This window comes from Columba livia, chromosome 4, assembly GCF_036013475.1.
Source record: "Columba livia isolate bColLiv1 breed racing homer chromosome 4, bColLiv1.pat.W.v2, whole genome shotgun sequence".
Lineage (NCBI taxonomy): Eukaryota > Metazoa > Chordata > Aves > Columbiformes > Columbidae > Columba > Columba livia.
In genome coordinates, this window is record NC_088605.1 from 74,748,891 (window position 1) to 74,762,678 (window position 13,788).

At 36.7% G+C, this 13,788-nt stretch overlaps 1 long non-coding RNA gene across 1 annotated transcript in view; it reads left to right on the plus strand.

The window, feature by feature from the left end:
* LOC135579482 (uncharacterized) overlaps positions 1-12,449 on the plus strand; it is a 39,510-nt gene extending 27,061 nt beyond the window's left edge. The window contains exons 2-3 of the long non-coding RNA XR_010472631.1: positions 10,721-10,833; positions 11,970-12,449. This is a non-coding gene — a long non-coding RNA (uncharacterized LOC135579482). The remainder of the gene's footprint in view (positions 1-10,720; positions 10,834-11,969) is intronic.
* The last annotated feature ends 1,339 nt before the right edge of the window (positions 12,450-13,788 follow it).

The window sequence follows — 13,788 nt, forward strand, 5'->3', positions numbered from 1 at the left end:
GTCACTGCTCTGTACAGCACACTACCTGAAGACTGAAGGAAAGCTCTATACTAAGTATGTTATAGTAATTTTCTGTGACTGTACATATACATGTATAAGAGAAAAACACTTAGATGTTCTGTACCATATACAGAAGGTGGTTTTGACTGGGATAATGTGTAACAAAATCTTGCTAATTTCTATAACAAATGTTAGATCCCTTATGTGAAGTTGAAAGTTCACAGACAAGTGAGCAACTGTGTGAGCCATAAGTGATCTCCTCATGGAATAGCTTTCTGTCTTATTTCCCCTTTTAGTAGATGTTTGCTGATTGTTACTTTTGTAGGCATTGGGTAAAGATTGTCTGTCTGCTCTTTCAGATACTCAATCATATAAATTCTTATTACTGAGGATATTGCTTGCTGTTCTGAGTATTCCCCTTTGTAGCTACAGGATTTTGGTCTCAGCTTCTGGTCGATAGTAATCCTGGTGTTGTACCTATGCAGTCAGAGTGGGGATGGATGATGTCTACAGTAATAACTGCATGCCCCTTCTGTCTATCCCTGCTCAGGTAACCGTAGCATATTCTTAAAAATGACACTACGGGCCAGATCCTGCCATATACAGCACATATGTTATCATACAATACAGGTGTGCAGAGCTTATAGGACCCCTGAAAAACTAATTTGTTCAGTTCTCTCATTAGAAAGTACACCTTATTTTCTATTCAAGAGATACTTTTGCATCCTTGTGCCCACATGTGAAGGAAATCCAGGTGGGGGCTTCATTCAGAGTTCTAGCTGTGAAGTCCTCTGTTATGCTGGAGGCACTGACAATATTACAGGATGCTGTTAACAGCAGGCAGTTGTAGGACTTGTAAGGAATGTATGATTTCTGTCAGACATTCAAATAGACATAGTTCCTCTTGAGAAAAATGTAAGCTCTTCAACTGAACTGATGTCTGAAAAAATTCTTGCAATGTCATTAGTAGATAGCACGAATATCACTAATATGTCAGAAACAGTTGGACTGCACTTGGTGCACTACAGGTGAATTAGGTCATTGTCATAATGTTTATGAGATACTCAGTTAAAAGTTTCAGATACGTAGTATGTTTAAGTACAAAAGGTCATATAAATATATATATATATATTTATATATATATAATTCCAAATAGAGAGGTCACTTTTCTTCTCAGACGAGCAATTTCCTTTGGTGGCCCCCTGAGCTTACCACGTATTTTACCTTGTAACCATGGCAGTGCAACAATTCTCAAGTTGAACCTTTTTAGGGAACAGAGCTTAAGGTTTACCAGCAGGAGGAAATATCTGACTGAAAGGCAAATCATGGTCTTCCGGGGGTGGGACGCATGCTGTCTAATTCTGAGTTCAGTGTGGGTCTAGGAGGGGGAAAAGTTTAATAAATTCTTTCCCAGAGGCAGCTTTTTTTTTCTACTGCTTGGAGTTACAATAGACATTTTGTTCTACTGCTAAAATTCATTCTTTAGAAAATGCACAGAACTTAACTCTTAAAATCAAATAAAAATGATAACCATTTTTCTACTGCTCTCCTGGTAGCCTGTGCTGATTTAAAAGTTTACATTATTGTCATCAAAAAGGAGAGGTTACTTGACTATTTTTTCTAATGTTTAAAAACTGCAAGAGTGACATACAAACAGAAAATAAAAGTGTTAATGTGTGAAAGAGGAAAGTTATTGTTACGTTTAAAACACATTCTGATGGGTTGTAGATCCATATCTCTGCAGCTCACTCAGCCCTTAAATTGACTGTCATACTGTATGCATCATGTACTGTCTATTCAGTAAAAATTGTAAAAGGATTACATAATAATGTTTGTGAGTTGTACTATTCTATGCACTCTGCCTCTATTCATTTTGCCTATTCAAAATTTCCACTATCAAAAGGGGTTTTTTTATAACATTTCAACTGTTTTGTCCCAGAACACTGAAAGACGGTACAAGCATACAGAGAACAATTGTGTACAAGAGGCAATTACTCTTTTTTACTGGGACTGTTTCAGTATTGTGAGTCACAGAGCTGTGCAGACATCAGCTGTTCTTCCATGGAAATAACTATTATTTAAAATGCAGCAAGAGAGAACTACCCGAAAACATATTTCACTGCTTTGTTCTGCTATGCACTTGGCCTTCATCCAACTTACATATAAATTAAATTGGTTGTTTTCAAGTAGGTTATTTTTGATCATATTTGTGTGCCTGACTGACAGTAAGTTTGTTTGCCTGATAATAACAGTAACTTGCTTATGTTCACTGCTGTCCTAGAAGATAAAGTTGTGACTGGACTTGATTTATCCATGAGCAGTTACACCTTTCTGAACTAAGGGATCCGTGCCTCACTCATATATGTTAATGGTATATTAACATGAACCATGTATTAATGCTCAGAGCAAGGATCTTTTGGAATATTTTGCATCCAAGTAGGAGGGCATCCATCATAGTCATTTAGCCCTGTGTGAATAAATATTTCGCAATACCATGACTTTGAGAATGTAGCCTTGTAGATTTTTGTGTGCCTTAAGAGCTTTTGTGTGCATTGGAGTAGTGTTGTATAGCTGGATTTAATCATAAATGGTAGAGAGATGGTAGCAAAAAATCTTGTTTTTCCAAGGAAAGTGGAAAGTTGCTTTTTGCAGAGAGTGCTTATTTGCAGTGAATGTTTGTAGTAAAGCAGTATGAGCTTTATTGCAAGTAGAGTAACGATTTTTTAAAATGTAATATTTAAAACATAACTGTTAGAATAATAGGTTTATAGCAAAGTATTACAGGAAAAATTTTGAATGTTTGTATTTACTGATGAAAAAATAGCTTCTTTTATTTGTTTTTGTTGTTAGTTTAATGTGTTTAATGAGTTAAAGCATTAAAATTAATCTAGTAGCTTGGCATCAGTTGGAAAAACAAAGCAAGTTTCTGAAAGATAGTGTCAGTACAGAAATGGACTTCTAGTGCTGCTTGTTGCACTAGAGGGTAAAATAAATTTTAACATTTTATAGGCTTATAAGAAACCGTTAGTGAGTATTCACTGCTTAGCTTTTTACTATAGTGTTAATTCTTGGATATGGTCAATGAAATTGTTCAACGATTTGCAAGTAGTACAGCAAGCCAAGTTCTATTCCACTAAAGACTTTCATTTAAACTGTTTGATGCTATTTACACTAAAATACTGTGCACTTATGTCCACTCTGAGATCTCTTCAAGGCTAGCATATTTTTTCATGAATGTAAGAATTTTGAGATTAAATATGGGGAGACGACAGTTTGAGCTGCAGTTTCTAGGAATTAGAGGTGTTTCTCTTTCAAAGTGGAACATTTGCTACAATTCCAATTTCTTCTTGAGGCAGATTCCTGGGGTGGATTGTTACCATAAAATACCAGGTTCTCACTAGTTAAGAATTTTTAAAAACATTTTCCTTGATATACATGGGAAGCATTTCCTGGAAAGTGCATCTTTTGAAAGTGTTACAACTTTAATTGCTTTCCCTATTTAATAATAGCTTGTTCATTTTCTTGTTTATGGAGGAAAAAAGGCAAGATGTGGCTTAACTGTGCTGCAACATCCTTAATTTATCTGGGAATGCTGCTGGGAAGTGAATCATGCAGTGTGGGTCATCATTCGTTCGTTGGTTACTTGCGCTTGTTCAGGGATTATGCTGCACGTTTTCTTCCTACTCGATTTGCTCCAAGTAGTTCCTGAGACCATGCTGTGTTAGGGTTACAGCGGTTACTAGTGGAATGAGATTGTCTTCCTGTTGTAATAAATACTGAAGGTTTTGGTTTCCTTGTTACTCAGAATTTGTAACTGCAGTTTATAAGAAGCTTAATGCTCTTAGGAAAAGAAAATTTGACTGGCTGCTTGCCAGGATGTGGATGCAACCATTTAAATTGTAACTTCTCTACCTTCTTATCTTGCAAACAAAGTACAATCAGTTGTACAGCCACTGTACAAGGTGAGCTTAGGAGACGTTCCTGACATCTTCTGACAGTTTCTTCCTTCCAGCATTGTCATTCTTTCATGGTACTTGTTGTAGATGGTCCTCCCATTCGTTTTGTGCTTTTTCTCTTTAAATGTCGTACCATCTGAAACTTTTCACAATACAGTGTTAACAACAATTGTTTTGTAATCCTGCATATTTTAAAACTGGTAGTTAGTAAATTTATAGAGGTACAACCCTGGATATCATTATGCTTATACTGGAAGGGGAAAACATGAAGGTTCTCAGTATTCTTTGTGAAACTGTGGCACAGCTGCAATGCCAGATGAAACAATTTCAGAAACATCCCATATTAACATTGTAGCAGAGTGCTTTTTGCAGGCCATTAAATGATCATGTGTAATACTGTGTATGCCATACTCTTATTTCTCTAGAGCATTAAATACTCAATGTGATAACTCTAGTTCTGCATGTTAGAGAAGACAGTTTCAGGAAGGCTACCCAGACAGCTCTTCAGTCACAAAGTCGTGAGCTTTATGATGCTTCTTCCTTCTTGTGCTCATTTTTGTCATATTTTTGGACCAGATTAGAACTTTCCTTTTCCCAGAGGACCTTTGCCTTGGTGAAAATGACATTCTGAGCCTTAAGAACTCATGTAATTTCAGGTAGCATTTCTGATATGCAGTACCTAGGCCCTGACTCTCCTGAAGTTAAAACCCAAGCTGCGGCATTTGAAAGATCCTAAAAAAATACTGTTGTCATCTGTAGAGATGTCATGTTGCTGAATGGCTGAAATTTTGGCTAATTGAGACATGCTGTCCTGGTTCTCAGAGGTGGACCTTTAGCTAACTAGGCATGAGATGAAATGCTACCTGTGAATGCTGTTGTGTGAAGATTTACTAGCAGTAAAAAGCCCAGTGCTCCTACCAGGGGACCCAGCTAACTAACTGCAGTTGCCTGTCTTCTTGTAGGTCTTGATCTTTGAAAGTGGGGTGATTTTTGTTCTGAAGAGGGCAAAGTCTGTTTATGAAAATCTAGTAAACATGTGTTTCTATCTGGCTTCTTAGAAACTGGAAGTTCTTGGCTCCCCAAAACTGTAGCTTGTGTGCTGGAAACATACTCAGTGTCTCGGAAGTGCAGTGTTTTTTGAATGTAAAACAGAAAAGTTTTGCTCTGTGGGATACTGCCGTTAACAGATCCCTACCTACGTACATGCCAGGACTTTCCAAAGAAGTCATTCTGCTGTTCTAACTGTTCCTCTGAAGTGCTGGATTTTCGCATATTTCTGAGTGGCTGATTTGCACTTAGAACTAGTCTGGGTTAGGAAATGCATCTGCTTGTACCTTATCTATAGGATATGTTCTCTAGCAAAATGGCAGGTGTGAGCTCATCCACTTCCAACATATTTGCAAAGAAGCAAAGCTGATGCCTATATTCTCCCAAATGATAATGCTAAGAATTAACATCAATAGAAAAAGATGGATTTTACACTTACCGTGAAAGAAATGGATGGCTGAAGTGAGTTGGGAAATGGATGTGCTTATGAACCATTCATTCTTGTGTATATGTAGGAAGAAAGGCAAGATATGAATGAGTGTGGGGAACAGCTTTCCAAGGTACCTTCTTGTGAAATTTGCATGGCTCAATTGGATTTCAGTTTACACTCTTGCAGGTCATAATCCTCTAAATACTCAATCCAGAACAGATGTTCATGTCAGGAGAGTGGAGTTTCTGTTTTGTCGTTTTTTTTTTTTTTTAATTAATGTTCTTCAGCTCTTCATTTTAAAGCCTGAAGACTTCCTAGTCTTCTCAAGAGAATCTGTTAAGTGTGTACCCAGAAGGAGAATATAAGATTATTTTCTGGCTCTTGTTCTGTGAACATGTTGCTGCTGCAGAGTTTTGCCTCCTCTTACCTTGAATTTTTATAACCACCCCTCCAATCCTTCCTGTCTTCTGTGACATTAAGAGACAAGATTGTCTACACCTAGTTTCAGAGAGTTGTAACTGAAAAGCATATTTACATACCCAGGAAAAGATTCAGCGCTTCCAGCAGTGCAGCAGTATGTGGTCAGTGAGGGAAAAGTGAATCTGCTAATTCAGAACCAACAGCTGTGAAATGAACATCATTTATTTCCTCATATAGGTACAAACCCACAAATTTGCAATAAAATTGCAATATGTGTGGTCAATATTGATTAGATATTTCTGTCTTCAGGTAACCATTTTCCCGAAGAGATGTGCCATTTGCAAGATAAAGCATATTACCTAAAATAATGCAGTGGTATTTATAGGTGTTCATTTATTGAACAGAAGGGGAAAGCAGTTAGAAAAAAATTACCTCAGCTGAGTTTGAAAACACATTGGCCCAAATTTAACCTTCTATTTGTATATTATATATGGAGGCTAATGAGGAAGACACCCACCTGTACTGAAGGTCAGATTCAGATTGGTTTTAACTGCAAAGGCAGTGGAGTAATATTAATACAATGCAGCCCTTGCTCCTTCACTGATGAAAATGTTTAACGCAATCAAAATGTCAAATATATATATATATATATATATTTATGTCTGCAAAGACTGCAAACACTATGGTTTTATTTCAGAGAGGTTACTGGTTGCATATTTCTGCATTTTCATGGGCTGATTTTTCATTGGGCTCATTTTATCAAGAACATAGAATGCAAACCTGGAGGACCAAAGAAATCTCTTATTGTAGATTTACAGTTCACTGATAGTCTTTAATATCAACTTAGCTTATGGTATTTCAGGTCAGTTCAGGTTAGACAAAGCACTTCCCTGTATATAGTCTCTTAAGAGTTAAAAAATGCATTAAAATACTGGTTCTAATTAATATTAAAGCACTTGAATGAAAATGTTCTTGGTATTTGTACCAGTCATTTTCAATTGTAATTTGTTATTCACTGTTTCCTATATTAATTCAATGTTTATGGCCAAATTCCAAAATTATAGATACCATTGGAAGTGAACACCATCCACTCTGAACTTCTCAATGTAATACACCTCATTAGAGGCTTTAATCAGAGAGCGCACCTATAACTACTCGCCCATATAAACCTGTCCTAGTTTCCTAACAGTTTGTCCCACATTTCTCAGTCATACTCAGCGTTAATACCATTTGTTGTCTTTAAGTTTAATTATATCAGCCATTGGAATAATCTTCCTGGGGAAGAGGTGGATTCCTGAGCATTGGACAGCTTTAAGATTCAGCTGGAGAGGGTGCTGGCCCATCTTGTCTAGACTGTGCTTCTCCACAAAAAGGTGGCCCAGATGATCCTTGCGGTCCCTTCCAACCTGGTATTCTATGATTCTGTATTCCAAACTGATTCCACACGGGCAACAACAGAGAGAATTGTTCTGCCTTATTAGTATAATTACCTGACTTCTGCAAAATAAAGGCATGGATATTTGTCCTGTTTTTAAAATATCTGGTTGCAAAATGTAGTAGGATTTTGAATTACGTTTCCTAGTTTAAAAATTATTCTCAGCCATCCCATTTTGATTTTATTACTTACAACAAGGACAGATACAAAGCATCTAGCAACATTTTTGTTTACTAGGCTCTTTATTTCCTCACCTATTGCTTTATTTTGGGTTGATTTATTTTGTTTATGCTGAGTGTAGGTAGATAATCACATCAAAAATTTATCCTATGCTTATTATTTTCTATCTCAGCCCAACCATAAAATCCCAGATCTTTGACTTGTGCAGTGACAACATGCTGCAGAAGACACATTTATCCTTCTGTAAACTGGATGCATTTTTATGTTCTCTTCCAGTGCTAATGAACTCCCTGTATACTGTGTAGCACACAGAAGACTCGTAAAATTATCTGTAATACTCAAGAACACTTGATAATCTAACCAACAGCAGAGTCCAGCCATTTAGGCCCATAAAAAGAATTAATCCCCTTAAGTCATAGAAAATCTGTCATTTTTAGAGTCTATGAAGAGGTAATTTTGCTGAACTAAGTTCACCTATAACTAGAAGTTCGAGTTCAGTGTTCAGACTTAAAGTTGATTGCCAGACTTTGCAACTACAAAGGAGAGTTAATAAGTTAACAAGGGGGAGAAAATGTTTGTGTGTGTACACAGTAATTATATACTAGTTGTATACAATCAGAAATAAAAATAAAGTAGAATAATATTTTTCAAGCAGATAGCTGGAAGATGGCTTACAGTGTTTGCAGATTACATTTTAATTCAGGTAATGAATGTCCAGACAATGGCTGCTAATGTCTTGATTACCAGTCCTGTATATCAACAGTTTCCAGAATGCTTTAACTTTAGATTCTAAACCTAAAAAGTATATTCACTTTAAAGCTGTTGCTTTCCACACTCTATATAATCTTTTAATTAAAATATTCTCACTGTTGTTTTGTTTGTCTGATTAGATAGTGACTGCCTTTATTCTATATGGTAGAAAAACACTTAATGTACTCACAATTCCCCACCTGTGCATTAATATTTGCACTCGGAATGATGTTTCGTTAAATACATTTTAAAATTAATCTAGACCACAATCCTTTGTTTTTAGCTAAAACAAATTATCATTGTTGCAGGGATGGGGAAAAACATTTGTTTGTTTTCCATTTGCTTTCAAATATGTGTTTTCTTTCTGTGAATATGTGTTGGAGGAGCTGAAAAGTTACACATGAATGAAATACAGATGGCAGGCTTTTCTCTCTAAGAAATAGGGTGATGAACCATCAGTGTTGTATTCCGTCACTGTGGAAATCATTATGATTATGACGGCTACATTATTAATTTATTAGAAAAGCAGACAAAATAAACTGAAATTCAAGAAGGATTTATTTTAAACAGGCTAAAGTAACAACAAAGAATGTTTAGAAAACTGATTTAATAACTGAAAACTCATTCTTTACTTTCAACTATCACATACAACCAGTAATGCAGAGAAAATGCAATATTAATTTTTGTCTGAGGTTCCATGTTAGAAATTGTTGACTTTAATACTTGCTTCCAAAACAACAAACCTTTTTCCTAGTAGTGTCTGTTATGCAGCACACAGGTTTCTTAAGCTGCTTTGGACTGAAATACAGCATTCTTCTACCTCAATAGCTTCCTGTGGAAAACCTGTTTTCTAGTTGTTTGTTTGTTTGTTTCAGTGGTTGTTGTTTCGTAAAACATTTGGATATATTGATACTGATTATGTCTTCTCTTCCCCAAAATTAATTGAAAATATTTCCTTATTTACTTACCAATTTATAACACTTCTGTCTGTCTGTCATATATAAAAGAAAATATAAAAGAAGACAAGAAAACCTGCATCTTGCTTTGCTTGGTTGATATCTGTACTGCCTTTAAGGAGAGGAAATGCTTCCTCTGTCACTTCCCTTTGAAATGGGAGGGTGGTCCCCAGCAACCTTAGAGCCCCTGTGAGGATTCACATCTTGGAGAGCAGACTGAGGTACCAGGTTTTCCATATCTGATTCTGCACTTCTGAGATTTATTCAGCTGCCCACTTTTCCTTGGAATTATGCTGAACATTCAAAAGTAGATTTTACTCTACTAAATGATGGCATCCCCCACATCCCTGGTGAATCAAAAAAACCTCACGTGCTCTGCTCCCTCACACCCCCAAGAAGACCCCCCAACCAAGGGAGCTTCGCTGTTGTAGCAACCAGGGACTATAGTGGTGTGGTTGGAAGGTGAGATCTACAAGTACCATTACTTGATACAGGCAAAGAATTCTTGCTATTAAAAACAGGTTCATCCCTACTGATGAATACAGAGTGTTTCAAAAAGATGGCTCATCTTTTTGAAACACCCCATACAATCTTGCTGAAGGGAAACATACCTCCAAAGAGAACTATGGGCATCGCCCTCCTAAACTGGGCAAGCAGGGTAAAGCCAGACAAAGGGGAGAACAGTGGAATCGCTACTTGCTGTTACTCATTTTTTTCATCATGTTTTTAAAAAGAGTAGAAACTAGAAATAGTGGGAAATGATGGATTATGATGGTGGAAAATGACAGGAACAGCCCGCACTATTGTGACATGCAAGTAATGACGTGCCATTTCTCCCCACTTCCAGATAGTTTTCCTTGTGTTTTACAACATACTAAACTTAAAATAAGGCATTGTGTTCAATACAAAAATGGAATTGGGCTTCAGATGGCTTTTCATTTGTGCAATCCTCGGGATAGTGGCTGCTCAAATATTGGTATTTAAATAATTAAAAAACAAGCAAACAAACAAAATAAAACACAGTAATTTGGAAATCCAGGCACTGTCTTTTCAGGATTTGTTATCTCGTGTTTCCAGAACTGGAAAAATCTCAAAATGGTGCTGCCGGAATAAGAGAATTCTCAGACTGACAAAGCTATTTGATGTTTATCTCTAACTCCTATATTTTAGACACTACTATAAAGTATCATTGACCCTACCCTTTCTCATTTTGATTTTTGAATTAAAGGAAGTCCTGGATTTCATGTGTGAGGAATTTTCTCTGAATCTCTTATTCAAAGAATACTAAAAGCTGTACCTCTGAAATCTACTATTTTTTTCTCTATTTTTTTTCCCTGTATGATAGGAACATGAAAGTAAACGTACTAAATATTTAAACTGAAAACACTATCCAATAACTCACACCCTCTACAGTATTTCTTCTAAATAGATAGCAACTGGAAAAAATAATAGCAAATATTTTTCATAGAATACACTGAGAGGATGATCTAGTAATGTAGCTTAATAAGTTTTCTCCATCTTTATTGTTGTTGGTGCCAGTCTTTAGAGGTGCTGGAGGTATTATGAGGAACAACTGAAAATAAGACAAAAAAGGTGAACCATCTAACCATGAGAAAAGCTCACAGCCTTCTGGAATGAGACACACTCACAAAATAGATGGTAAGTAGTTACAGGTAATACATAAATGATTACTCTGTATCTTTTCATGTCGATATTTGACCAGTGGGATAGAACCAAGAAAAAATGAAACCTTTAATAAATAAGAACTTTTGAAAATGGGCAATTTCAGCTGTTAATTCTGACTAATAATTTTGAGCACAAATGTAAAACAGGTTTTATGTTGGTGCTGAATAAATGTAAACTGCAGGTATTAGCAAAACACTGAAAGCTGACAATCAATTAAAAAGCACTCTGCAATAAATTATTGTAATGCTCAGCAATAAAGTGTCTTAAATTCACTGTAGTCATTGATAACTCCTTTTTATCACAACCTAATAGAGCCAGTGCTTAGCTACTAGAGCTCTTCCTAATACAAAGTAATTCTCAGCAATCTCAGCTCTGCAAAATTCATAGTGCAAAGTGATTCATGAATTCCTTTCGTTTAACCAGCACACTCAGAATTGGAATAAAGCTCTGCAGTCATGGAAACATGTTTTGAAACATATTTGAAAGTAGGGAATTGATGTAAAACGTTTATCTTTTGTCTCTAAAAAAAAAAAAAAAAAAAAAAAAAGAAAGCTGTATGAAGATAAGTGCTCTATTTAGAAAGGTAACTAAACAACACCCAGCATAGCACAGGCATCATAGTCTATTGGGTATCTGTAGCTCTTAGGGTGAAACATATTCTAATCAGCCATGGGGTTGGAATAATTCATTCTGGGTTTTTCCTGCTTCACTAAACTGAAACATGTTTCTTTGAAGTGCTGAGCATACCTGACTTGATTGTAGAGACTTAACATCACAACGAAGAAGCAACACACACATTTCTTAGTACAGCAGCTTCTATTTATTGGTGTTGATAATGGGATCTGATGTTGCATTGTTGGAAGAGAAAGTATTTTGTCTTAAAATCTGTGCTAAGACTTAAGGAACTTGTATGATCATCCTTTTTTTTTTTTTTTTTTTTTTTTATTTAGAGCTGATATCATTATATAAAATATTAGAAACTGCCATGAAGAATTTCTGTAAAATTTAAATATCTCAGGTATTTTAAAATTGATATTTATTATTATTATTATTAAAGTTGTTGTAAAATTTAAATATCTCAGCTACTTTTGCTTTCTTTTTCTTTCCAGAAAACCATCCTGACTGGCAATACTCAAAGCAAGCTGTTGGTGTGCTGCCTGTCAACGAGTCTCCCCTCTTGCTGTGGTGGCTGCATTTGGAAGTTCAGAATGGAGCAGCACAGGAAACATATCACACAAAAAAAACAGGTTAAAAAAAATTACCATGAAAGAGATTAAGTATGCTATTGCCCATTTGCTTGCTGTTTGCCTTTTGTGGATAAAGTGACAAAAAAGCATGTGAGAGTTGGTGGCATATATGTGGTGGTGGCAGGAGAACAGCCTTGAGATATTTTCCTAAGTGTATGGCAGATGCAGCCAAAATATCGATAGGAATCACAGTGTGTGATGATCCACAACAATCTTGCTGTTCCCCAGTGACAGAACTGAGTAAACGCTTCCTGACTTGAGTCGACATTTAGGGTGGACTGGTCTTTACCCATTAACCTAGAGAGCTCTTCCAGGATAAGAAATACGGCAAGGCACTCAGCAGCTAAATGACCTTGGCGCCCTTCAGATGGTAAATCAAGGTTTCATTTTCTTTGCCGAACAGGCATGTTGTGTCGCTGTGCCTTCCCCCCACCAGCTTAAACTCTGCAGGGGGAAATACATGCAAGCCACAGTTGTATGTATGAACAAGACACAGTGAGTATAAAGCATGTTTTAGGCAAGGCTTTAGTATGTGTGGGTTGAGAGCTGGAGCCCATGGTGCTGGTTTTTGCCTCAGCAGATGCAGCTCTTTTCAATTAACTTTATAAGCAAGCAAAACTTTTTACATCATTAAAAGATCCTGAGGAGTTTCTCACTCCATGGTGGTACACTGGATACTGTATTTTGACTAGATTATATCCTTTCAAATCCTCTGCAGTTGCCTCTTTTTTTTCTTTTCTGTTATTTTTCTTCTTCTCTCACTTTGGTGCTCCAAGTACACTTTAGGGTTTCTAGCATGAATGTGAAAATTTCTTTCTATTAAGTCACAACTACCATAGAATTTCTTTGAGGATTTTTCAGGTAGTCCAATGGAAGAAGAATAATTTTTGTTCTTTCTGTATTTTTTGTCATCTGGACTTAGAGTAGCATTTTTCCCCCCTTTTTTTAAAATTAAAGTTTTAAAATTAAGAGCAAATACAAGCTATAGTTGATATTTACTAATACCTTGGAAGAATTTACAATAATAATTAATCTGCTTGATCAGTTCAATTCTTGGTCTGTTGAATGTGAAAAGTATCGTATTCTGCTTCAGTGTTTGGAAGGCACTGAAGAGAACAGAGCACAGCACGGTGTTTTATGGCCCTCGAGAGATACTGGCACATTACGGAGAAAATAAGATGTTTTATGGAAACTAGTTCTGAATCATGAGTGTGATGATCCTACGATTGTAGTTGGATCCACTCATATATCTTTTCAATTCCTTTTGAAAACCCGTCATCACAGTTACAAATGGATGACCATGAGCCAGAACTGTGCCCTTGTGGCCAGGAACGCCAATGGTACCTGGGATGTATTAGAAGGGGGGTGGTTAGTAGGTCGAGAGAGGTATTCCTGCCCCTCTACTCTGCCCTGGTGAGACCACACCTGGAATATTGTGTATAGTTCTGGGCCTCTCAGTTCCAGAAGGACAGGGAACTGCTGGAGACAGTCCAGCGAAAAGCAACAAAGATGATGAAGGAAGTGGAGCACCTCCCATGTGGGGAAAGGCTGAGGGAGCTGGGGCTCTGGAGCTGGAGAAGAGGAGACTGAGGGGTGACTCATTAATGAATGTTTACAGATATATAAAGGGTGAGTGTCAGGAGGATGAAGCCAGGCTCTTCTCGGTGACAACCGAGACAAG